The sequence below is a fragment of the Centruroides vittatus genome, unplaced genomic scaffold (genome assembly GCF_030686945.1).
Source record: "Centruroides vittatus isolate TY-2023 unplaced genomic scaffold, ASM3068694v2 contig_459, whole genome shotgun sequence".
NCBI classification, from domain to species: Eukaryota; Metazoa; Arthropoda; class Arachnida; order Scorpiones; family Buthidae; genus Centruroides; species Centruroides vittatus.
This window is the reverse complement of record NW_027122255.1, coordinates 2,541,971-2,567,076: the sequence shown is the minus strand read 5'-3', so window position 1 is coordinate 2,567,076 and position 25,106 is coordinate 2,541,971.

Genomic DNA, 25,106 nt, shown 5'->3' with positions numbered 1-25,106 from the left:
TAATTGACATAAAAATTAATCAAGTTTATAAATTTAACAATCTAGGTCTAAATCTTTCTTTTCTAGGTCTACATTTTTTCATTGTACGGCGAAAAATCAGTGATATGTGATCCTCGAGAATGTAGAGAAACTCTAAGAGGAACATGTTGGGTTGATCTTAGAGAATTTTCATTTTTAGGTGTCCTATTCTTTCTGTCCTTAGTCACCTTTGGAGTTTCCCCATATTTATATTAGATTACACAGCTGATTCCAAGTGTTCAATTATAATTAAGGATTCACAAGCTTCTATTAATATTTCTTTCTATTTATTTTGTCTTGGTACTTGTCCTATCTGCAAGAACAAAGTTGAATAATTGTTCAATGCTGATCTTGAAGTCGTTTTTAAATTCTTCCATCTTCCATTTTGACTAAATATACAATTGGATCACATCTCTTCTAAATGTGTCCTTTTACCAGGACTTTTGCAGATACTTTACCCAAACTGTTTCCCATACTGTGTGATCAAGTCGTGTACCAATTTCCTTCTACCCGGTGGCGAAATTACTGTGGATATATCCTGTATGTGGGCAAGTTGTATAATCCAAAAGGAAAGTTTGAAGAGCATGATGCTCTGATAAGGTCTTATTCAAAATTTTTAATTAAAATGTTTTAACACTTGTGCCAACTTGTTTGATAAAGCTTGATAAGGTGAAGTTAAGATGTGCAATATTCCGTTTCTTCGAGTAGATTCTTTAAATTCCGCTGATGTAAATGCCGGTCCATTATCAGTGACTATTTTGTAAATATTTTCTTAAAGCCGTTATTGTTTCTCTAGATTTAATTTGCTTCATGAGTTTTACTTCAAGCCATTTTGAATATGCATCTATGACAGTTAAATAATCCTGCAAAATTACAATGTATCCTACCAGGACCCTCTGGTTACGGCCATTCACATAACTGTCCCTTTGCTGGATCCTCTTTCATTTCACAACAATCGTTACAACTTTTAGTTAATTTTTTTTCAATTTGTTGGTCTAAACTAGGTCATCAAAAATGCGAACGAGCTGGCATTTTCATTTTAACAACTCCAAAATGACTACTAGGCAATTTTTCATCTAAAAATTGTCGTCAACATCTGGGTGGTATCATCACTCCACGGCCCTACATTATGCAACGTTTATCCATTCATAGTTCATATCATAGTTCATAGCTCTGGAAATAAAGTTTTAGTTCATCTCTTTTAATACCACAAATTTCTCATGTTAAAGGAGAAGGAAATAAGCACGCTGATGGATTATCAAGACTACCAATCGTCAAAAAACAAAAGATAAAACAGATGAAGAAATAGTGTACACAATTACATGCTTTACTTCACAAGAGATTAAGAAAGGAAGAGAAAAAGATTCAGTACTAAGCAAGTACCAGTATTGAATCTTTAGTATGATTATATAAAGTTAAAAGTTAAGTACATGTGATTTTGAAATAAAACTTTATTTCAAAATCACGTGCTGCACTTAATAATACCATTCATCTCTGTATTCTTCTGCAGCAAGTATTGAAATACCAAATATATCTGTTGGAGGACAGTGATTACACGTACTACTAAAATACTTAACTACAAAAACCAAATTCGTGATCTAGTTGCGATTATGATTGTTCATGTTTTGGTAACGATTTTGAATCATATGCGATAGATCGTTCTATTCCGTTATCACAGATATGACTAGTGTACAACTGGTAAGACAAAAAAAATGCTAATTTGAAAAATAATCTGGATCATAATGCATTAAAGGGTGTCAGATGCCATAATATTCTTTTAATAATTGTTATGTGTTTGTTAGACAAGGACCATGGTGTATTCTTTTTATCCTTTCTTAAGAGTTGATATAAAGATGCCAAAATGTGAGACAAATTGGATAAAAATTTTGCTTAATAACTGATCAATCCGAGAAATGATTTTAACTCGTTCGCATGTGTTAAAAGCAAGGGTGCTTTTAACACATCTTTAAGTTTATCTTCAGACACGGGCAATCCCTGAGCATACAATTTATGATCTAGAAAAAAATAGTGTTTCGTTGTTTTAATTTTAACTGCTAGGCTTTTAAACAATCCAACTGAGTTGTAAATGATGTTTAGTGTTTACTATTTACTCCTGTTAACACGATATCATCTAAAAAATTACTACTACTACAATTCCTCAAATCAACATTTCCCATTTTTATGACATTGGCGTCTAGGTAACCTAGACGCCAATGTCATAAAAACAATTATATTGAAATAGATACTTATGAGTCAAAATTGTTAATGTTTTTTTAACCCTCGCCCAATTCAACCTGAGCATAAACTCCCGATAAATTCAATTTCGTAAACTTTTGGATTTTCTTCAGTTTATACGGGAAATCTTCCATTCGAGGAAGTGGATGCCAGTCTAGAATTAAGTGCGGATTCATTGTGATCCGTTCAATAATCATCACATATTCGAGCATTACCATTTGCTTTTGGCACTGCCCCAATCAGCGCTCCCCTTTCTGAAGTCTTGATTGGTGATATAATTTTGATCCCTTGCAACCGCTCTAACTCTTCTTAGATCTATCTTTTCTTTGTTCATGAGGCTTACCATTAGGCGAACCTACGCGATCGCCTAGGTTAGCCTAATGATAAAACCGGTCCTGGTTATATTACATTTCTCTCTTTTAATAAATTAAGAAAGGTAATTTCTTCGCAATCTAGAAATGTGATAACTTATATGTCAAAATCTGTTTCGTTTACGGGGTTGTACGATATAATATACGATATACATTTCACAACTTTATAATTCTAAAAGGTCCAATCGTTATTGGTTCAAATTTTTGTGGAATCGTCATATATAGCTTATACATACGACTTGCATCATTGCTTGACTGAATTTCACAGTAGAAGAGTTATCGTTCCTTTAAAAGTTCCGTTAAAACTATAGATTCCCGCAGGGTGTTTCTATCCGGAGATAAAAAATGAAATGGAAATGGTGGAAATAAGGGAAATTTTGGAAAAAATAAAATTCGATCAAGTTTTTTGTATTTAAAGAAAATGGATCTCCGATATTTGGACTTATATGGATGAAAGAATTAAAAATAGTTATATAGAAACCGCAAACTAAAATAGTGATGAAAATGGACGAAGAAAAGGAAAATTTGGATTTAGATCGTTTCCTACGGAAGCACGAAACTTTGACGATGCATTTGGCTGTTGTAATGGATGTAGATTTAGATTAAATTTAAAACTGTAAGTGGTTCCAGTTTTTAAAAGATCCTGCTCACTTCGACATGCTTTGAGAGAGAAAGTGTTAATCAGTGTTAATTAATAACAATTTTTTAAAATGTTCGTAATGATGCTATTTACTTACTTTTTTTACTTTACTTTTTTTATTAGAGTAATTTACTAGTTACATGATCCCAGCCAGAGGCCGCGTAAAATAGCATTGGTTGTATTGCCCCATTATATAGAGTTTTACAAGCTTTATGATTTAGTCCCCAGGTGCATCTAGCACATTTTAGCAGAGTGTAGTTTATTTTCTCGGCCTTAGCCAAGATGTAAATATGGCAACGGAATGTGGTTTCTCTCTATTCTCTCTTGTTTTATTTTGTATGACGTTTCTGTTTACACGTGCACTAGCTAGTCGATCTGGTCAAAGTTTTTTGCGTCCCATTGTAAAAATTAAAATTAATATGAAAATGAATTTTATGACGTTGATCAATGATGATAATAATAAAAGGATTGTTAATAATTAAAAAATAAAGTTCTTAAAATAAATTGTTCATTCGAATTCATTAAATTTTTATATTTGAAAATTTGTTTACATAAAGTGTTTAATAAATAACAGTACATATTGGTTAACTAATTAATAATTATATATTTTGGACCTAAGGTTTTTAGGGTTTCATAAAAAAATTTTTTTTGTTAAAATTTATAAAATCATGCTTAAATATTACATAAGATAGGGAAATGGAGGGGAGATCAAAGAAAATATTACGGTTCCTTACACAGGGGTGGGTGGGGGTCTAGAATGGCCGAAATCGCCCTTACGTAATTTATGGACAGCCCCTTATAAATATCCACGTGTGTGAGTTTGTGTGTATTTGTGTGAGTATGATAATATATTTAAATATATATAGACAATGTAGGCTCCGGCGACACCTGAATTTTCTTTGTCTAGGGCGTCAGATACTCTGGTGTCGACCCTGAATATAACGTGATTGTGGTTACTACGGCAATAGACAATTTAAAATCTTTTTATTCGAATATTTATTACGTATGTTTTTTGTGCTTATTGACGTTCAAAATATCGTGGTTTTGATTTGTAATAGCCTGTTTGTCTGAATGCAGCTTAACACCTAAATAGAGACCAGTTTCTTATTTAAAAATCCTCCCAGGAAGCAACTCTCCTAGATAGACCTCCAAAGTGTTGCATTATCATATCACATCAACCAATTCACCGAAATAAAAAAAAGACAATTTATAAAACGTCCAGATCTTTTAAAAACATTATTAAATGAGTCTGCCGAAATTTTGAAGCTATTTAATACATTTATAATGTTTATTAGTCTTCAGCGATGATTAATTTATTTGGATTAATTTCTGCTTTCTTGGAATTATTTTAAATTTTTCGATGTTTTATAATGTTTAAATGTTTAGTGTTTTACTATGATTATTTTTAAAGTCAGTCGTAGAGAAACCGTGTTGTGCTAGATTGTGATTTATTCGAATTGTTAAACACAAGATCGTGTTATTAACTCAATCACTTGGCTTTTGACTCCACATTTATTTAGTTGAAAATTATTTTTAAAATAAGTTTTAAAGCAATAACTACTATAGCTAGTGAGAGTTCGTTCAAAATAGATTTGTCCATGGCAGAAATATAAAGGTAGGTTTATCGTTTGGCTTTATTTCTTACAATCTTGCTCATAATGTGGGTAGAGTATAGTGATAGAATTTGGCATAAGGGTTATTAACTTTGAATTTGTTTTAAACGTACTGTACAGTATGTTTGAAAAAATATGCCTCAACTATGCTGTTTATAGATTTTAATTATTCGAAATACCTAAAGGAACAGGAATTAGATTGGCTATTTTAGCTTTCTAAAAAATTGGCCAAAAAATGAATTAACGCTTGTCGTCGAGATGACATTTTTAACGTAGAACATATTAAATTTCATTCGTTTAAACTGTTTATTAATATAATTTTTATTGTATTTAAACTTAAAATATAATAAATTTCATTAACTGATTTTGTTGAATAATTCTGTTAATATATTTATTTTAATTAAACACTTGGCTTTATTTCCATCTTTATTTAGTTTAATTAAGACTCAACTTTGGGTTCATAGTCCAACAATCAACAAAACACGGTTTCAAAGAAGAAATATTTATTTTAAAAAAACAAAGGAAAATGCCGAGTTTTGACCCTTAATGCTTTGTAAATTGATAGTCACAATTGAAAGTAATATTACTGTATATTTTCTGTTTTATATTTATTAACTCTTGTAATTCTATGAAGTCAATTCAAATATTTTATTTATTGAAAAAGTTACAATTTAATTCTTTTACTTTCTAATATTCAGTCCTACATTTATATATAATTAGTTGAATTGCTGAATAAATATGTATTTACTAAAAAATATTAATTTTTGTTTTTATTAATTTTTTAAAACTTAAATGTTTTACATTTTAATTCAATGCAAATTGTTTTTTTTTTCATTTGTGGAATTACTGCTTATAATTTTTAAATAATAACTTTTTAAATTTCAATGGGCGTTAAAGTTAATACCATAATTAATGTGTTTTTAAATCTTAACTTTTCACTTGTTTTAAAATATATAGTATCTAGTATTAAAAAAACAATTTTTATTATCATATTATTAGCTATATAATTTTCCTGTCAAAAGAGTTTATAAAATTAATTTCGTAAAATTACATGCAGTACGAGTAGTTAGACATATAAATATTTTACGATATTAAATCACATTAATGTATGATCTAAATATCGTAATGACTAATTTGACGGAACACGTATTGATTAGTTTACATCGTATTGAAGCTAATAATCATTAAATTCTGTAAAATATAAGTTAAAAAAACATATATAGTGATAAGAATATAAGAAAAATAAAACTAAAAAAAGTAATTTATAAAGTAATTTTATTTTTTTTTATATTCTTTTATGACTAAATATACCAGAAAAATGAATTTGTTTCGTAAATTTACAACGAAGCGAACAGCACCATACTCCGAATGTGACCTTATCGAATTGAGTGGGAAGTTCCGTCAGATGCGCAATAGAATACCTGTACTGTACATTTTTACCATGGATTTATCTACAACAGTGCTTTTTAACCTAGGGCGCAGTCCCGAAGTACAAATATCTCTTCTAGAAATATGAGATTTTTGTGTATCAGTTATAAAATCCACAATTAATTTTATATCTGAATTTTTCGTCAGTACAATTTATACGTTTTTGAGGGTTTTTGTTAATCGTTTACAATGTATACAGCATCTAAAGTTAGGTTAAAATTTATCTGAAAAAATAGACGATTCTATTCAATTAAATGAAAAAACTTAACAAATTTTTCATGAAAGCGCAAAAGCACATTTTAAAAAGCGAAGGAATTTGTGTACCGAAAAAAATTTAAAATCTATAAAATATAATTCCTTAGCATTTGTGAAGTAAACTATATAATAGTAATAAAATACTTGGACATTAATACTGCAATGTAACGTGAAATACACTGGAGGGCAAAAGTTAAGTTACAAGTGTTTTTTTTTTTATTCTTACTTTAAAATAAAATGGAAACTTTATTAAACTAACAAATTTATTCACTCAATAGGGCGTGTGACCACTCCTTACAGCAATACAAGCTAGACACCTGCTTCTCATACTCTTTACAAGATTATTGATCAATTCATTAGGAATTAAAGTCCATTCTCTTTTGAGAGCGGTCCTGAGCTCATCAAGGTTTCTGGGTGGGGGACAGAGACTTTCCACCCGTCTTCCAAAAGCATTTCAAGCATGCTCTATCGGGCTCAAATCTGGAGACATGGATGGCCAGTCCATGCTTTGGATTTCAACGTCTTGAAGACACTGAGTCACCAAGTTCGCTCTGTGGGGACAAGCATTATCATCTATTAAAACGAAATCTGTGTCTTTTGTGTGAGCCATTGGATGAATATAATGCTCGAGGATCTCATTGCAATACCTCTGATCTGTTAAGGAACCTCCTTCAAAGACACGGAGCTTGGTGTGCCCAGTGAGAGAGATGCCTGCCCAGACCATCACACCACCTCCACTGAAGTTGTCTTTTTTTCTTATGTTTGATGGCATATATCGTGTTCCAGCCTCTCTCCAGATAAAGCATCGTCGAGAATCATTTGTAGGCTAAAGCAGGATTCATCTGTAAAGAGAACTTTGCTCCAGTTGTGGTCTATCCAGTCTTGATTTTGACGACTCCAATTCAAGCGCGCTTTTTGTGGAACGGTGACAATGGAATACACACGACCGAGCGTCTTGCATAAAGACCAACAGCAGCAAGCCTTCTGGATACAGTTCTGACAGAAATTCTTTTTCCTGTGACTGATTCAAGCTCAGAAGCAAGCATCCTGCGTTAGTCCTCTATTGCGTTTGGCAGTTACTTTCAAAAATTGGTCATCTTGTGGTGTGGTAACTCTTGGATGTCCTTCCACGGGAATTCAGGAGATATCCCCTCTAACTGTAAACTGTTTCCAGAGTCGTAAAACTGCCATTCTTGAAACTTTTAGGTGCCTTGCTGCATCAGTTTGACTAAACCCCATTTCCATCCATCCAACAGCATGTTATCTTAAAGAATCATCTAAATGATGCCTAGAAGCCATTAGAATGTTAATGAATATGCCTTAATTAAAAAAAGCAGTTTGCTGTTTTTCTGTAATCAAACTTTATTTAAAGTCAAAGGAGTGTTCTAACCAGCGAATCACTAAAAGTTGAATTAAACGTACGTAATTTGCATATTGACAAGATATTTTGCTATTTTCTTATTCGTCATGTAAATTTGCATATATGTCTACATTTTCAAAACATTTTGGTGCTTTATTTCAAAAGTTATGAGGCAAACACTACTTGTAACTTAACTTTTGCTCTCCAGTGTATTTTCTCTTCGTGTTAGTAAAGAAAACATAGAAATACGTAAAATAAGTGTTCAATGGAGGCAGATATAATTTGAATTTTTTCACTAAAAGTATCAATGATTATTTGTTTAGATCTCAATTTAATCTGTAACAAAATATAACCTCGCATCTGCGACTAAATACTAATAGATAATACTGAATATAAACAAAGTATTTTTATTCTTTTAGACGTAATTGTCAGACAGACATGTCAACTAGAATTTTTTTCTTTTAAGTTGCAAAAGATAAGATTTTTAGATGATTATATCTATTTACATAGATAAAATGTAAAACTTCTGTACTTTTTGAAGCCATTTTTAAAGTGTAAGGGAGATGAAAAGATGCAGTACATAAAATAGGTCTGATAGCTTTAACGAATTTAAATAAATGATTAGTTATGTATGATATAATATTACAGAACTGACTAATGAAGCTTGCATAACTTCCATAACTAATACTCTTATTAATAAATCATATCATTTGTGTATATATAGTCGTTATGGCTATTTGTATTATATAAAAGTTTTGAAATGAAAGATAGAAATGTTAAAATATAATAAAGATCTTGCTTTTTAATTTAAAAAATATTGTTAACATAACTATTTAATGTAGGTTCGTTAAAAAATTGCTGAAGAATATAGTTATTTTAATAGGTAACAATAAAACGAACACAGATGTTTTTCTTCATTTGTAAAGAATTTATCACGTTATATTGTTTTAATTATTTACAAAATAAATACTATATTATATAAATTTATTGAATTTGAAACATTTTCAGAAACCTTCTATCAGTAGAATACCTGGTTTAATTCTTCACAGTTGTGAAAAATATTAATATAGACAAAATATTTTTTATAAAGCTATCTATTAACATTGTTCTATATTAAAAGTATTGCATTGATATGACCCATTCTATCAACCTGTATGAGATTTTCGTTTTCTAAAAATTGGCTTTTATGGCATAAACTTCGAATGTCAATGTTTAAAGGAGCAACTCGGTACCTCGTATTTTAAAAAATCCAGCAACGAGTTGCCTAAGTTTCCCGGCACCATTTAAAACTGCGCGTATGACGCCACCTATTATACTATTTTATTTTTAAAAATTTTTATATTTTTAACTATTATAAAATTTTAAAAAGCTTAATTTTGAGGATAGGGAAGAGTTTTATAAAAATTTGTAAATGCTAATAACAACTAAAGTTGTCATTGCTACTCGTGATATGACATACGACCTCCTTTATCTCCCCACCCTCTCGACCTTTAACCACCGAAATTCAATAGTATCAATCCCCAAATAAACAAACCTCCTTACACAATTTCAGAAATTTTCGACAAAAACCACAGGAGGTATTAAGCTTCAAAGAGGGTGAACAAAATCGTGTCCTCCCCACACACACACATAACACCCATGCATACAGAAAAAATACCCGAATTCTTTTGCATTTCTCAACAATTCAAGGTGCCCTGGGTCCAAAAATATAAAAATCTAGGGAGGAGATAATTTTTTGACCTATTGCCATACTTTCCCTTTGTTATATTATATAACAGAGTCGAAAAAGTAAAATGTATAGCACTTCTAAATTTTTTACAAAATTTATTTTTAAACAATTTTGCATTATTAATCTTTCTGTTATCAAAATGGTATTTGGTTACGGTTTGAATTTTTATCAGAATTTCGAAAAACACCGATTTCAATAGTGTCTAAAAATAGAGATACGTTATGAATGTTTGTTTTCCCTTAAATTTCTTCGAATATACTAGTAATAATAATTTTACTTATATGATAATTTCCTTTTTTTCTCATTTTCTTGCGTTAATTTCCTCTTATTTTTATTTATTTATTGTTTACAAATATTTAGAAAATGTTTTATTATTTAAATTTATCAGTATAAAAGAAATCCATTTCATTTTAAAATTAAAATCTACATAATAAAATTTTATATAAATTTATATAAAATTTCGTTTATTATGTAATTAATAAATGTATATTTTATATAAATTACAATAGATTATTGATAAATAAATATAAAATGCATATATTTATCAACAATCTACTATTATTATAACAAACAAATGAATAACAGGATGGATATGTAAGCTATTTCAAATTGTTTTATTTTTCTGATTTTTATTCGATTTTTTTAAAGTTTTGATTGCTATATCAAACCTTTTTATTATTAATAAATATTTAATGATAACGATTTATTAGTGAGGTTGAGGCCGAAGTTTTAAACGCGAAAACGTGTACGTCGGACGTTCAGCGCCGCTTTCCTGTAAACCTAAAATGGCGTTTGGAACGTCGACCATGATTCCACTGACTTTCCAAACGCCATTGTCAAACTTCTAGGCTTACAGGAAAGCGGCGCTGAACGTCCGACGTACACGTTTTCGCGTTGAAAACTTCGGCCTCAACCTCGCTATTGTATAAGACTAGCATTATAAATATGCAGATATGATTTTTGTCTTACTCGGTATATTACCAAGATTAAATATTTAAACGACAACTTTAAACGTGTGATGATAATATAAAATCGTAATTTTCTTTATATTTTAAAGCCATTTATAGCAATATTTTTCAGCAATATTCAAAATTTCATACTGAACCGTTGCGAAATTGTTGAGCAATATTAGTGTAAATGACTGTATTACAGGAATATTTGTAGTTGCCAAGGGTTCACTAACGAGCTGGACACAGAATTTTCAATGTTTTCTTCGTATGCCTAATGTTTAACAACTAAATAGGATCAGTTTTCCATAGAAAAAATTCCTCCCGGTAGATATCTTTCCTTGTCAGATCGCCAAGTATTATGTTGCCACATCCCATCAAATAACCAACCGACCGACTGTACAATATAATTTCAAAGAACATTCTCTGGAAGCCTGATATTCTGACACATTAATTTGCAGTGAGTGTTTATTTAGAAATTGGTTTGGCCTTCAAACACAAATTTAATTAAAGATGAACTACGAATGTAGGTATTCTCAGTTGCTTTTGAATTTTCAGCAAATAAAATATTTTAAGGTATAACTAAAGTATTAAATGACTATTTAATGCATTCTCTTTAATTTGCAATTAATAAAACTACAAAATGTAATTAATTCAAAATTTTCTGTTAATTACTGAACATTTTAAAATTAAAAAAGTCTACTTAATTTCTCATTAGATTTCCTGAAGTTAACGTTGTAAAATTAAATATAAATGTTTAAATACTAGAAGATTTAATATGTTTTTATAACTTCTTGCCTGTTTTGTATGTAACGTTCATATTTTATTCAAATAATTTACAAAATTGCAAAACCGCGTTGAATAACGCTTTTGTTAGGTCTTGTGTGGTGCGTACAATATAACTTTATCTTCAAATGGCTCTAACGTAAATTAATCGTTATCGTTATATTATTTCTGTATCTTTATCTTTTAAATATTATTTACATTTATTGCATTTATCGTCTTATTGAGAAATCACTTTGGGAAATAGCTGACATATAACACTAACGGATTAAATAAAATTGAATAATCTGAACAATATTACTAATAACGGTTATTATATATACAAAAAACATTTTATTGTGTTAATTCATTAATTTTTTATTAATATAAAGAAAACATTTAAAATAAAAATTGAATCAATTCATATTAAGTTTATTGTTTATCATTTATTTGGATTAGCCCAATAATAAAATTTTTATATTCGTATTATAAGAAATGCGTTTAATTATTTCATGTAATGTACTGTACATCTTCAAAGTTTGTAGAATCTTTATAATTTCGATATTTATTAATTTGTCAGTTTTACGGATTTCAGATTTTCTTATTTCTCTTCAGCTAATTTTTAAAATTTATCAAGCTAATTGTTATATTTGCATAAAAAATCGATAGTTATTACCAGTTGCTAATTGTTTGAGTAGTGTTTTTCTTTGAAATTCTTATTTGAAATAGTCAAATATTCAGATTAAAAAACCTGTAAAAATATAATGATAATCGAACAGCCATAGTAAAATTCAAAAATTTATGGTAAGAATGAATAATGTATTCTTAACTACATTTTTATAGGATTGGCTTGGACTTAACAATGGACTTGACAACCTATGATCTCAATAAGTTATGACATCTATATTCAAAATCATACTACTGAACGTAGTTTTGTAGTAATTTATAAAAGGCGAAATTACACTTTACTTATATTTCTGCCCGATACTAGTTACTTTATATGAGATTTTAGCGATTTTATACATATAAATTTTATTTTTTACCTAAATGTTAAAATTAAGTTACAATATTGTGATTAAAATTCTAGATTACATCATTGTTTTAATATAAAGATGATAGTTTCCGTAATTTCCTTCAGATATGGTTTTCGAATGTAATTATAATTTAATAAAGTGAAAAGTCATGAAATAATAGTTTTTAAATTGAAGTATACTAAGTCTGCAGATCTTTTATTGTTTTTTCCGTATAGAATCATACAACAGTTTCCTGATTAAAAGTCTGCCAAGATTTCAATTGTAAAAAATGAGTTTTGTTAATGATGTTGAATTACTAACGTGATTAATCTTCAGAAATATAATAGAGTTTCCCTCTTAGTGAATGTCCTTCACTCGAATGAGGACTATCTAGTTGAGAATATATTAATTAATCATAATATTCAATTTTAATATTTGAATATGAATTTAAATCGCATTAGTAATATCCATACCTAGGCTACGGTACAATTATAGAATGGAAACGAACCTTTTTCTGGTTTATCTTACCTCTTAGGATCTTGAAGAACATTTCTATATTAACATTTTAATGAATAATAATGTGTCTTGCATCTTAAAAGTAGAAAATATATCATGTAAAGATCGACTATTCTGGTTTATTAAATTTAAATAGTTCTAGCCTACTTCAGCAACATTTTTTTTTTTTTTTTATTTATCAAACGTTTTCGGCTATCTTAATAGCCATCTTCAAGATCAAACATTCATGTAGTAGAATTCTTTTAAATTAAATTTTAATTTTAAGCTTCTTAGATGTGTTCTAAATATGAATCGATGATAACTAAAAAAAAAATCTTGCAACGAGTTACTTAATTTTCGTCTCAATATTTGGTTTCGCCATTTATTACGATATTTTATTTAAAAACTTTTTATATTTTTAGCTATTATAAAACAGCAAAAACTTAATTTTGAAGTAGGGTGGGTTTTATAAAAAATTATAAATGCTAATAACCAATAAAATCGTCATTAAGTCTGATCCTACTGGAGATACACACGATTCCCTTTATCTCCCCTGAACCTTTAATCACCAAAATTTAATAGCATTAATCCTCCTATAAACAAATTTCTCCCTGCAAAATTTCAGAAATTTTCGAGAAAAAGCACAGGAGTTATTGAGCGTTAAACAGGGTAAACAAAACTGTGCTATATACATTAACATTTATATTATACACACAGAAAAAACTTCCGAAATTTTTTGTATTTCTCGACGTTTCAAGGTGTCCTGAGTCGAAAAATGCAAAAATCTTAGGGGTTATTTTTGACCGATCGCCACACTTTCCCTCTGTTACATATAACAGCCGAGAAAGTAAAAATATTTTTTAAAAATGCCTTATTAAAATCGAACAATGTAACTTTTTTCCATCTTTACCTTGTTCTTACTTCTGTTGGTTTTTGCTGACAAATACTATTACTAAGACGATGAAAATGAAAAACAATTTATATGACATTGTTGATAACAGGCACACATCAAAACTTTCACGACACCAATCTTCTTTTCTAGGCCACTTAGCCGATTCCATAATTCTTCCAAGGTTTAAGATATCTTGCACACACCAAATATCAATAGAAATCTCATTTGATGAATGCATCGAGAGTCTTCCACTCGAGTGGAAGACTCTCGATGCATTCATCAAATTGATGCAAGGAAAAAATAACCTTGAATGTATGAATGTGTGCATTCATACATTCAAGGTTATTTTCTCCGTATACATATCGAAATTGAATGTTTCCTGAAGAAAGAGTATGATTTTATAATTTTCAAAAATTAAAGTTTCATAGCTCTAATTTTTAAAAATTTTAAATATAAATTTTAAAAATATATTGAATGTGTACTAATCGAGTGGCGGGAGAAAAAATAAAACTGTTAATTAATTGTTATATGCGGGACTTCTAAAATATTGAGACAATGAAATGCTGAGTAGTATAAAGAAAAAGATCGGCCCATTAAAATTTTAATGTGTTCCTGTTGCCGAAATTTTATACGGATTGTTTTTATCAAATTTATATTTAAAATTTTATAAAATTTATGGCTAGAAAACTGATTTTTGGAAATTATGAAAACAAATTAATTAAAACTATTTTATAAGATAAGTAATATCTTTAAAATGCTTATTTCAAGATGACGCGGCTGAAAAATTCAAGTTTTCACGAATTACAAATTTAAAATGAAGTTTTATATTATTATTATTATTATTATTATATTGGGTTTACTGAGTTATACTCGGTTGGCAATGGTTGTTGTGTACTATACCGGACCAGAGTCAAAGCATAGTGACCAAAACAAGACAAAATTTAAATAAGTGTGTCAGTGTGTGTGTTTGTATTCAGGAATTTTCTAACCATATGACATGTATTCAATATAGTGGCCTTCTGTAGTGTGATGTATGTGTTTTTATCCAATTGTAATGTTCCCAGGCTTTTGTGTAATATACCTCCTCTACAGATGTATGACATCTGTAGAGGAGAGAATGGGGATACAATAAGCACCATTTCCATTCTCCACAGATGCCTTATTTCCTAGACGAGTTCTGTTTACTTGCTGATTTTTTCAGTGAATGTGTTTTGTACGTTGTGAATGTTTGGAATGGATATGTCTATAATGTATGTGATTTTACTGTGTTTGTCAATGAGTGTGATGTCTGGTCTGTTGTAAATTGTTTTATCTGTGATTATTGCTCTGTCGTAGTTTTCCAATTCTGTCTGGGGATGTATTTGTATATGATTCGTCGATGTCGAATAATTTGTATTTGTTTGCAAACTATTGGTGTATTATATTTGCTACTTGATTATGTCTATGTAAATAATCTGTCTGTGCCAAGAGCTTGCAACTGGAAGTGATGTGTTCTATAGTTTTTGGCATGATGTGACATTTTCTGCACGTATCATTTTCGTTTATTATTATTATTATTACTATTATTACTATATTTATTTAATTACTAAAATATTGTTTTCCTTGTAAAAATAACATTACGAAATCATAAAAATATTCCATATAATTTTTCCTATTGTTTAAATTGAAGTGAAATAATGATGAGTAAGAAGTATAAGCAAAATATAAAACGTCTAAATGATTATGATACATCAAAGTAAGATTCCAGCAAAAGTAATTGCTACAATGTGAGAATATTTTCAGAGTTACGATAAATTATCTAAAACGGGGTAAAAATATGTAGACCTACAGAAAGTTCGCTGGTCAACGTTGACTGCGAACAACTTTAACACACAAAGATAATTAGTAAAAAATTAAAATAGTTTTAATATCTTTACATAAACTGTTCAAAAACTAAATTCTAACGTATCAAAATTATTATAGTTAAGTAACCGTAAATCACTAACTTCCTTAAACTGTAGTTATGGTTTAAGGAAGTATTATTGCAAATTTACTGATTTTAACTTCCAGGAAACCTTATATAAAAATATGAATAAGATCTACTTAGGTGGTTGTAGGCAAGGGCTGTTAGACACCTGTCCTGGGCCTCCAATTTTGTTTATGGGCCTCGAAATATAAATATTCCTTTTCTTACATTTATATTATTGATTTATTTATTTTACACTTAAAGTATATTTTACATACCATAAAATCATAGAATGGAATATTTTTCACAATAAAATTAATAGTTTCGTAATTTTAACACAAGATTTTTCTGTACAACCATAGTAAATTCTCACGAGATTGAAAATTAGATGAACTTTGATCTATTTGTGGATCAAAGTTCATTCATTTTCAAACACTGCATGCAGATAATACTAAAATCATAATTTTTAAAAATATAAACCTCTTAAACATTTAAGAACGAATTATTGTATATATAATTAGAGATAAAATAAAATATAATACACAAATCAGTTTATTCCGTACATTTAGTAGAAAATTCGGGAAACAAATTAACAAATTCATCGCTGTCTACAGCTACAACAACTAGTGCATAATCTGAGTTGCTTGAGTGTATTATCAAAGTTTCATAGGCAGGAACTTTACAACTTAACTTCCAGTCTGAATCAGAGTCATTAGCAAAGCGAACGAATCATAAACTGTGATGAACGAAGTTGTAATCCTTTTACTATTACGTATGAGATTTTTAGAGATGCTGGATGACCTTTTATGACCTTCTATGTTAAGTTATCAACTCAATAGATAGAAATTGTGAAAATTGGCCAGAGAGAGTTCAAAACATTGTTTTCCTTATGATGAGAAAAAAGAAAACATTCCAAGTTTTATTATTTTGGAAAGCTTTCAAATGGTAATATATGTAATAGGAAATGGCTAGTTTATTCGCAATGTATTACGTAAGTACGCAGCATTTCGCTTTGCCTGAAAGTTATTTTCCACTCAGAAAAATACAAGACTCAGAAAATAGATATAGATATTGGAAAAATCTAAGCGTTGATCTGCAAAAGCACGAATGCTCAGTAATGCATAAAATTGCATACCAGAGTGGATAGAACTTCAGTTGCGTTTGAGCAAAATCGAGACCATAGATAATGAGATCCAGAAACAATGTATTGTGTATTGTGATTATTAGACGTTTTATGTATTGCTTATACTTCTTACTCCTCATTATTTCACTTCAATTTAAACAACAGGAAACATTTTATGGAATATTTTTATGATTTTGTTTTGTTATTTTATTCATATTTTCACATTTTTACAAGAAAACAATGTTTTAGTCATTAAATAAATTTAACAATAATAATATGATATTTTCTCCATGTATCATTTATTATCATGCCAGATATGATGTGAAATTTTCTGCATTTGTCATTTATTGAGACTATAGAACACATCACTTCTGGTTGCAAGCTCTTGGCGCTGACAGATTATTTATATAGATATAATCAAACTGAAACTGAGTACTGGAAGAATGTTTTTGATTCGTATCATTTTCATCGCAAAGTCTTTCTCGTGGTTACACGGAATTACTTGACAATCTAGAAAGTGAAGGGAATTTTCTGGAAACTGTACAGATGCTGTACGTTTTTTATCCTGTTATTCAAAATTACGGACGGAATCGCAAAAATAAAGAAATTAGGAACCATTAGGCCTATTTATGGAAAACTATTAAAAATGAGATTACTGAACTATTGACAAGTGAGAGTAAAAAAATAATAGTAGAAAAAGTTAACAAAGATTGTAACGCCGTACAAATGCTGTATCGAAAGCCTCAAATGCTTAAAATATAAACTTGGTAATATTTTCAGTAGTTGAAATTGTTATCAACATAACATTTGATGTTGATTTCTGCTACAAAGCAGAAAATCATGCAAAGCGGATGCTGAACTTGACTTTCCGTTCCGTGTAAATACGGTCAGCCAAGATCTTCAGTTCAAGAAAACTAATAAGAAAAAATTAATCGACGATTTCAAAATTTAATCCAAAAAATAGAATACAAAGATAACGTTATGACAGACTGAGTGCCGTACGAAAAGAGGTGCCCCATGCCCCACGAAATGGACGTAACAGAAAAGTTTGATCATAAAAAATCCATCAGTTTGAGGATGAAAAAAAAAACATTAAGACATTTTTGTTATAAAGCCGCTGACGAACCAATTGAGAATCAAGAACAGCTACTTCCCAATCCCGCTGTGTTCTTCAATGTTATTTTGGACCACGTTGCAATTTCACTATCACACATTTAGATTTTACTTATTTTCTACAATTATTACAATGATAATAAGACCCAGGAATTGTCCAGAATGTTCCGATTTAGAAAATGCTTTGACTAACAGAATCTAAATTGATCAAATAGGTATCAAATTTTTGAATTTCAAGACGAGATTAAGATAGTAGCAAATATGTTTTCCGTTCCTGCTAAACCTATCGACGTTATCTCTTATTATCCGAAACAAATATGTACAGTAAACGTTTTCTCCAACTTAATTATAGCCAGAAGAATTTCGCTATCCTGCTTTCATTGCATTAGCGGGACAGAACTTTTCTGAAGGTCATGAAACAAAGAATTATCTGCGACCAAACATGGCAAAAGAGCGTTTAACAGATATGGCAGCTTTTCTGTAGAAAGGGACATTGCAGAAAAATATTGATGTAAATAAACTTATCAAAACTTTTGAAGCTATAAAAGCCAGAAAAGTTCAAGACACAGAAGGAAACATTTGGGCCTGAGACTGATTAACAGATTGGTTTCCTTCGTACCTACGTAATGCTATTATTATTAATTAACTGTTGTAAAGAATTTTATTATTCTTCCATTATTTAATAAGCTCACAAGGTCGGACTGAGTTTTTGCAGTAGTCTGGTCGAAAAAATTTTTTTTTCTTTTATTTTCAGAACTTCTGGTCAAACTTTTCGGTTATCTGAAGAAACTTAAATGATTACATATATTAAAAATGATTATTTATTTTTATAAATAAAACAGTGTCCTACTTGCATTAACAAAAACTCGTGTTTTGCTCACTTCTGACATGTGTATGCACGATCGAAGCTAACCGAAATTTAATTTCAGAATTTAGAAAAAACTAGAATAATGTTAAATAGTATATTTTACTTTTTCAATAAACAATAAATAATTAGTTAATAAATGATAAGAAAAAATATTAAATAACAAATTGACCTTGAAAACTCTGAATAAAAATACAAATTAAAACTACAATATGTGCAAAAGAAAACTGTTCGATGTGCTATTATAAAAGATTGTTTTTGAAAAACGAAAACAGTTTATTATAATTGCGCGCACAAAACAACATTTAATTAGTAAATTTTACAAATTATTCTTCTAATTTCTTTTACTATTATTAATATTAACTCTTTACGCATTATAGATATTAAGCAAAATTATATTTTTAAATGTGACATCAAAAATAGATATTACATAGATTGTCCTTGTTCGATATCATTTAAAAAAGACAGAAATCAATTTTATTATTTTAAAAATATTCTGCTCATTTATTAACGTTTGGACAAAAATATTATAGTTTGGCGTTATATTAGATTAAAAATAAAATGAATTTATGATCATTTATGTATAAAAATATTTTATATGGGTGGATCAATAAATAGCCAGTCACTAAGCGTATTCCATGCTATTGCTTTTGGCTGGTTTTTTATTGATCCACCCTGATAATAATATTTGGGTATTTTTATATAATTTGAACTATTTTAGACGATAGAATATGAACTCTTAGATGATTATATGAACTATTTTCATTTTATGATCTAATTATTTTAATTTGATAGAATTAATTATTTAAATTCTATCAAATTAATATGGCTTGCAGATCTTAATTATAGTTATATGATTTACAAATAAATATTTAACATTCAAGTATTATAGGGTAAGGTTACATAAGTCATTTAAGAGTAGGAATTTTAATTTTCTCGATGCTGACAATACTAATTATTTGTTTGGTTGGTGTTATACAAAGCTTGTAGAGAAAGGTTGCGTTTCCTTAAACTGTGAGTCTTTAAGTTAAATCTTGCAATTTTAATAGCTAAGTAAAATTTTCAACCTTTTTCCGAAATATTTTGCATTTCGAAACAATGAACTCTCATCTTTTTAAAATGGGAAGTGATGATTTTTGTTACGTTTTGACGGATAAGTTTTGACGGGATTGTCGCATGCGTGGAGTATGCTGCCGAGTATGACTTTTTCTGAATTAAGACAGACGTATTTAAGAGTTGAAACATACTCTTAGAGATAATTGAAAAAAGTATTAAATTTGTGTTTATTTTATTTCTTCAGCTATAAAACTGGGAGTTTTTAAGAGAAAAAGCGATAGAAAACCATTTTTCACGAAAGAAAGTTTCGAAGTTTTTGAAAAAAAAGAGGATTACTGAAGCAGAAAACAGCAATCCGGATAGTATAATTGTATAATTTATAAAAAAAGTTTGTTGAACTTCTTTATAAACTTGTTTATAAATTATACAATCGAATTGTTCAGAAATTTGTTTTCTATTAAAAATGCGCTTGAGAATATTTCAATCTTAAACATGTTTGACTTTACACCAAATTCTACAAATTACAATGTCAAGCTATTTTGTTATTATTTGCTTCTATACCAGTTCAAATGAAGAATTTTTCTTTTAATATAAAACATTTGCTTTAATTAAAATCAATAATTAATCAATAAATCAATCAAAATTAATAAAACTCGCCTTTTCAATAATTATTTATTAATTTATCATTCCTGTATAAACCAAATCTTGTCCACACCAAATTTTTTTTTGTTTCATGAAATATCAATCAATTATTTCATCAGGATAATGAATTCATTATCCTGATTCTCTGAGAATTCTTTCAAATTTTCTTATTTAGTAATTAGAAAATTTGAAAGAATCAGATTGCTATTAAGCACACGTTATTTTAAAAGTTAAAAGAAGTAAAAATAATATATCTGAAAACAATTTTCCCTATTACCACATAACAGCATCATAAAAACCAATGTACAAGTACAGTTACAACTTACAACTTAGGAATAATTTATAGAAGGTGCGTATTCTTATATCTCATACTGCATACTCTTATCTACCCTACTTCTAAGAATACGCACTTTGTAAGGGTGTTTTTTTTTTTATCTCCTAGTCTTTTCAAAACATTTCTTTTTGTGTTTACGATGCATTATTTCATTAAGAACAATTTAAGGAATCAATTGATAGTATCAAATTCAAATTTATTCTCGTAATAGAGTGTTAATAAGACAAAATCGCAAAAGTACGTTCTCTTAGATGATTTTATCCTATACGTAAAAGTGTAGAGTATTTTTTACAGAATATTATTTTTAATTAATATTTGCGATTTTTCAATTAAATAATTATATGTTTCTCTCTTAATATATTAAATCTATAAAATAAAAAATAAGTCATTATCGATGTCATTTGGCTAGACTTTATAGATTAAAAATATGAAATGATTTCTAAAAATAAAATGTCGAAATATTGATTTAATGTAAAAACTAACTTTGTAACGACTTCAAAAAACATTAAATTAGAATCTAGTAAAATTTCGAGTTTAAAATTATTAAGAAAGTAATTCAGAAATAATAATGAATACCAGCAACAAAATATTTCATAATGTTAATTTTCTCTGAAATACAAACAAATATATACAAAAGAGTATTCAGGCAGAGAGATAGACAAGGTATTTAGCTTCCCTAAATCGAAATTCTTGTCTACAAGGCTTTTCATATCTAGGAGGAAAAATTATGCGTACAAACTTATTTCCGATGCTATATTCCTTGCATGATGGTGCCTGCATAAGCCATTAAATATAGCCTATATATATATATATATAATACTGTGTAAAGGTTTTTAAGACATTTCATAAAATAAGTGTACAAATAAATATATCATAAATAGGAATATATTTTATCTAAATAAATGAAATTATGTCTAGAAATTTTCAAGTTATTTAACAAGTATTTATATGCATTTTAACGATTTGTTTGATAATTTAACAATTTTAATGATTTCATCTTATTAACATTCTTGGAGAGGACAAATTATTAAATTAAAAACCATTACATGTTCTTCTGTTCCTGAAATAATCAAAGTTTAATTTTCTATTTTTAATAACATCAAATTTTAAATCCTGAAGTCAATTATTTATTTTAAAATAAATTTTACAGAATTAAGAACAGACTTCAACAGGCAGTTTTGGGTGAAAAAATAGCACTAATTTAGGAAGAATATTTTAGAAAATACAATACTTATATTGAATTTTTTAGTTTTGAATAAATAATTAAAATTGGGTTAATAGTATTAAATCGGTATTTATTTTTCTAGAAAATAAAGTTTTATAATAATATTTGTATAAAATTAATGATAATTCTGGTCACTGATAAAAATGCCAAATAGGTCTATAATCTAGGCTATACCAAAGTTTCAATATATATATCAAGTTTGTGAACTTCACACCAGATCAGTTTTGATTATAAAAGTAGGGCTGCTTGAATGCACAGAGCATCCTATTATTCTTTTAAATTTATCGTATTAATAAATTTATTGTAGATAAAATGTGTTTATTTTTTAATAATCTGGCTTTCATGTTTCTCCTTTCAATATTCTTTTAATTAAACGAATTTTATCGAAATTGTCTATTTGGAATATTTATTGGAATAATTAGTAATGTATCGTGGCTAATATTCTTTTCGATTTAAAACTATTATTCTGTTAAACTTCATAAATGTAATTGAGACAAATATTCAAATATTGTAATAATAACAATAATTTTATGGATCAGTTTAATCCATTAAAGTAAATATATATAATATATATATGTGTGTGTAGTGAGTTAAACTACAAAATTGATAAAATGTAGGATTGCATAAGCTTTCAAGAAAAATTGCACAACTTCTAAGCGTTTGTCAAAGCAAATCCAATCTCACCTCCTTCACCTCTCACAGATCAACTGACATAGGTTAAAGGTCACTCTACAACTCGATAAATATCTCCTCGAAATAAAAATTCTCTTCATGTATCATATTTTTTCAGTGACTTTTTTCTTCGTGTCTGAGATTTTAATCTATAATATATCATTTATTATAACCTGGATAGAATTACAATACAATACAATACATCATTTATTATAAGTCTTCATTATAAGATGATTTTTATTCCATATGAAGTAATCTATGTTAATATTTATTCTAGTAAATTAATGCAACAGTTATAAACGTAGAAGTATCAATATAAAATATTTAGTTATAGCGTAGCTTTAATGAAATGTAAGAAAAGAAGAGATCAATAAGTTTCTTTATAATTTAAGAATAAAAATCTATATTGTCATATCATCAAACACTTCTACACTATATTCGCTCGTTTACAAAAGGATTCTTTATTGATTTTGGGCTATATAAAATGATTCGGAACATCATTGAAAGGACGTTACGAAAGTCATACCAGTTGAAATTAATCGATGCAAGGAAATGGTTGAATAAGAGCATTAAAATATATTACTACAGTTATGAAATCGTAATTATCTTGTCACATACAAAAAGAAAACTGTTGATTATATAATTTATGAAAGTTAATTATTGTTTTATTTATGATATTGAGGCAACTGCGATGTATCAATTTGTTCGTTTCCTCATTTCTTTGTTGTAATTTCTTTTAATTTGTTTACGAAATGCGTTCAATTGATAAAGCTGTTATAAAGTTATATATTAAATATTAATACATTAATTAAAAATATAGTTTATCAGTTCGGCAATTAATTGTTCAGTCGTCTATAATAAGTTTCACGATAATAATTAGAGCATATAAAATGATATAAATTATAAAAGAATGAGCCTTTTTAATACCGAATAAATAAATTAATAAAATTATCAACGGTTTCTAGGTTTTTTTGGGGTATTTATTTTATTTATTTATTTTTGCATTTCATAGCACGAGAACTTTAAGAGTTCAAATCGATTTTGCTACAATTATAAATTTTTAAAGTAAATAATGCAGTAAATATAGATTATTTTTCAACTTGTGTAACCCTTGGTGTAATTGAGTTAGATTTTATATAAATTATTAAATTATTAATAAATTATTAGATATTCTTATTATAACATAGCTACCGCAATCGAATATTCTTCCAAAGTAATAATTAATATCAAAACATGAAAAAATATTAACATTAAGTGAAAGTTAAGAAAAATGTAAGAAAGTTTGGGGTAAAAGGGTTTTTTTTTTTTTAATTCGAATCCTTCCAGTGAAATAATAAATTTTGAACGAAAAATTAATAAATTTTATTTTTCGAAAATTTTTAACTAAAAAGAGATTATTGTTACGTATACTTTCATAAAATTTATAGTTTCTACTATTTATTACAGATTTTTTTTTTTCGTTACGCATATAATACTCGTATATATACATATAAAATCTGTACATATAAAATGTATAGATTTTATACGTCTGTAAGCAGAATAAAATCTATTTAGATATAGATTTTATATTATATGCATAACAAATATTTGGTTTAATGTTAAAATAATGTATTTTTTGATATTTCATTAACTTTTATGTCAGTAAATGTGGGTAATGTAGGTGAAGTTCTGTTTTCTTTTATACGAAACATTTTTCGAATGTTATTCATTAGATGTTTGATCCGCATCGCATCAGTGCACAGGATGCTGTTTTTTATTCGATTCCGTCCAAGGGAATTGTTTCTATCAAAAGGGAAGTTGTAAGGTTTAAATGGCCTTAATAAAAGTACGGTGTTAAATACGTCAATAGTTTCCTTTCTTGTATCTAACGCAAGGAAACAGGACATCAAACTGGGCCACTCGGTCCAGACAAATTGCATAAAGATTATCCTATAAGCAAATAACATTATACAATTTGATTTCAATTGAAAAATCGAATGAATGATAAAACAATTATTGACTAAACTCACCTCGTTTTAAGTATATCTTAACTTAAATATAAACAGATCATATTTTCCAAAACAATTTTTCATATTTTTATTTTGTCTACTGTCTCTTAAACCTATTAAAGTTTTTTGATCTATATTATCGTTCAAATAAAAACATAATTACAAATTTATAAATTTGAAAATAATAAAAATTATTAACGTTTCTTTTTAGCGCTCGATTGTATGGAAATTTTCATTTTTAAATTTCAGATATCGATATTTCTTTTAGTTATCTAATATTTAATTACAATATATCCGTTTAGAATAATAATAATGATAATAATAATAATAATAATAATAATCAAATTATATAAATCAGTAATTGAATAACAAATAACATTAGTTA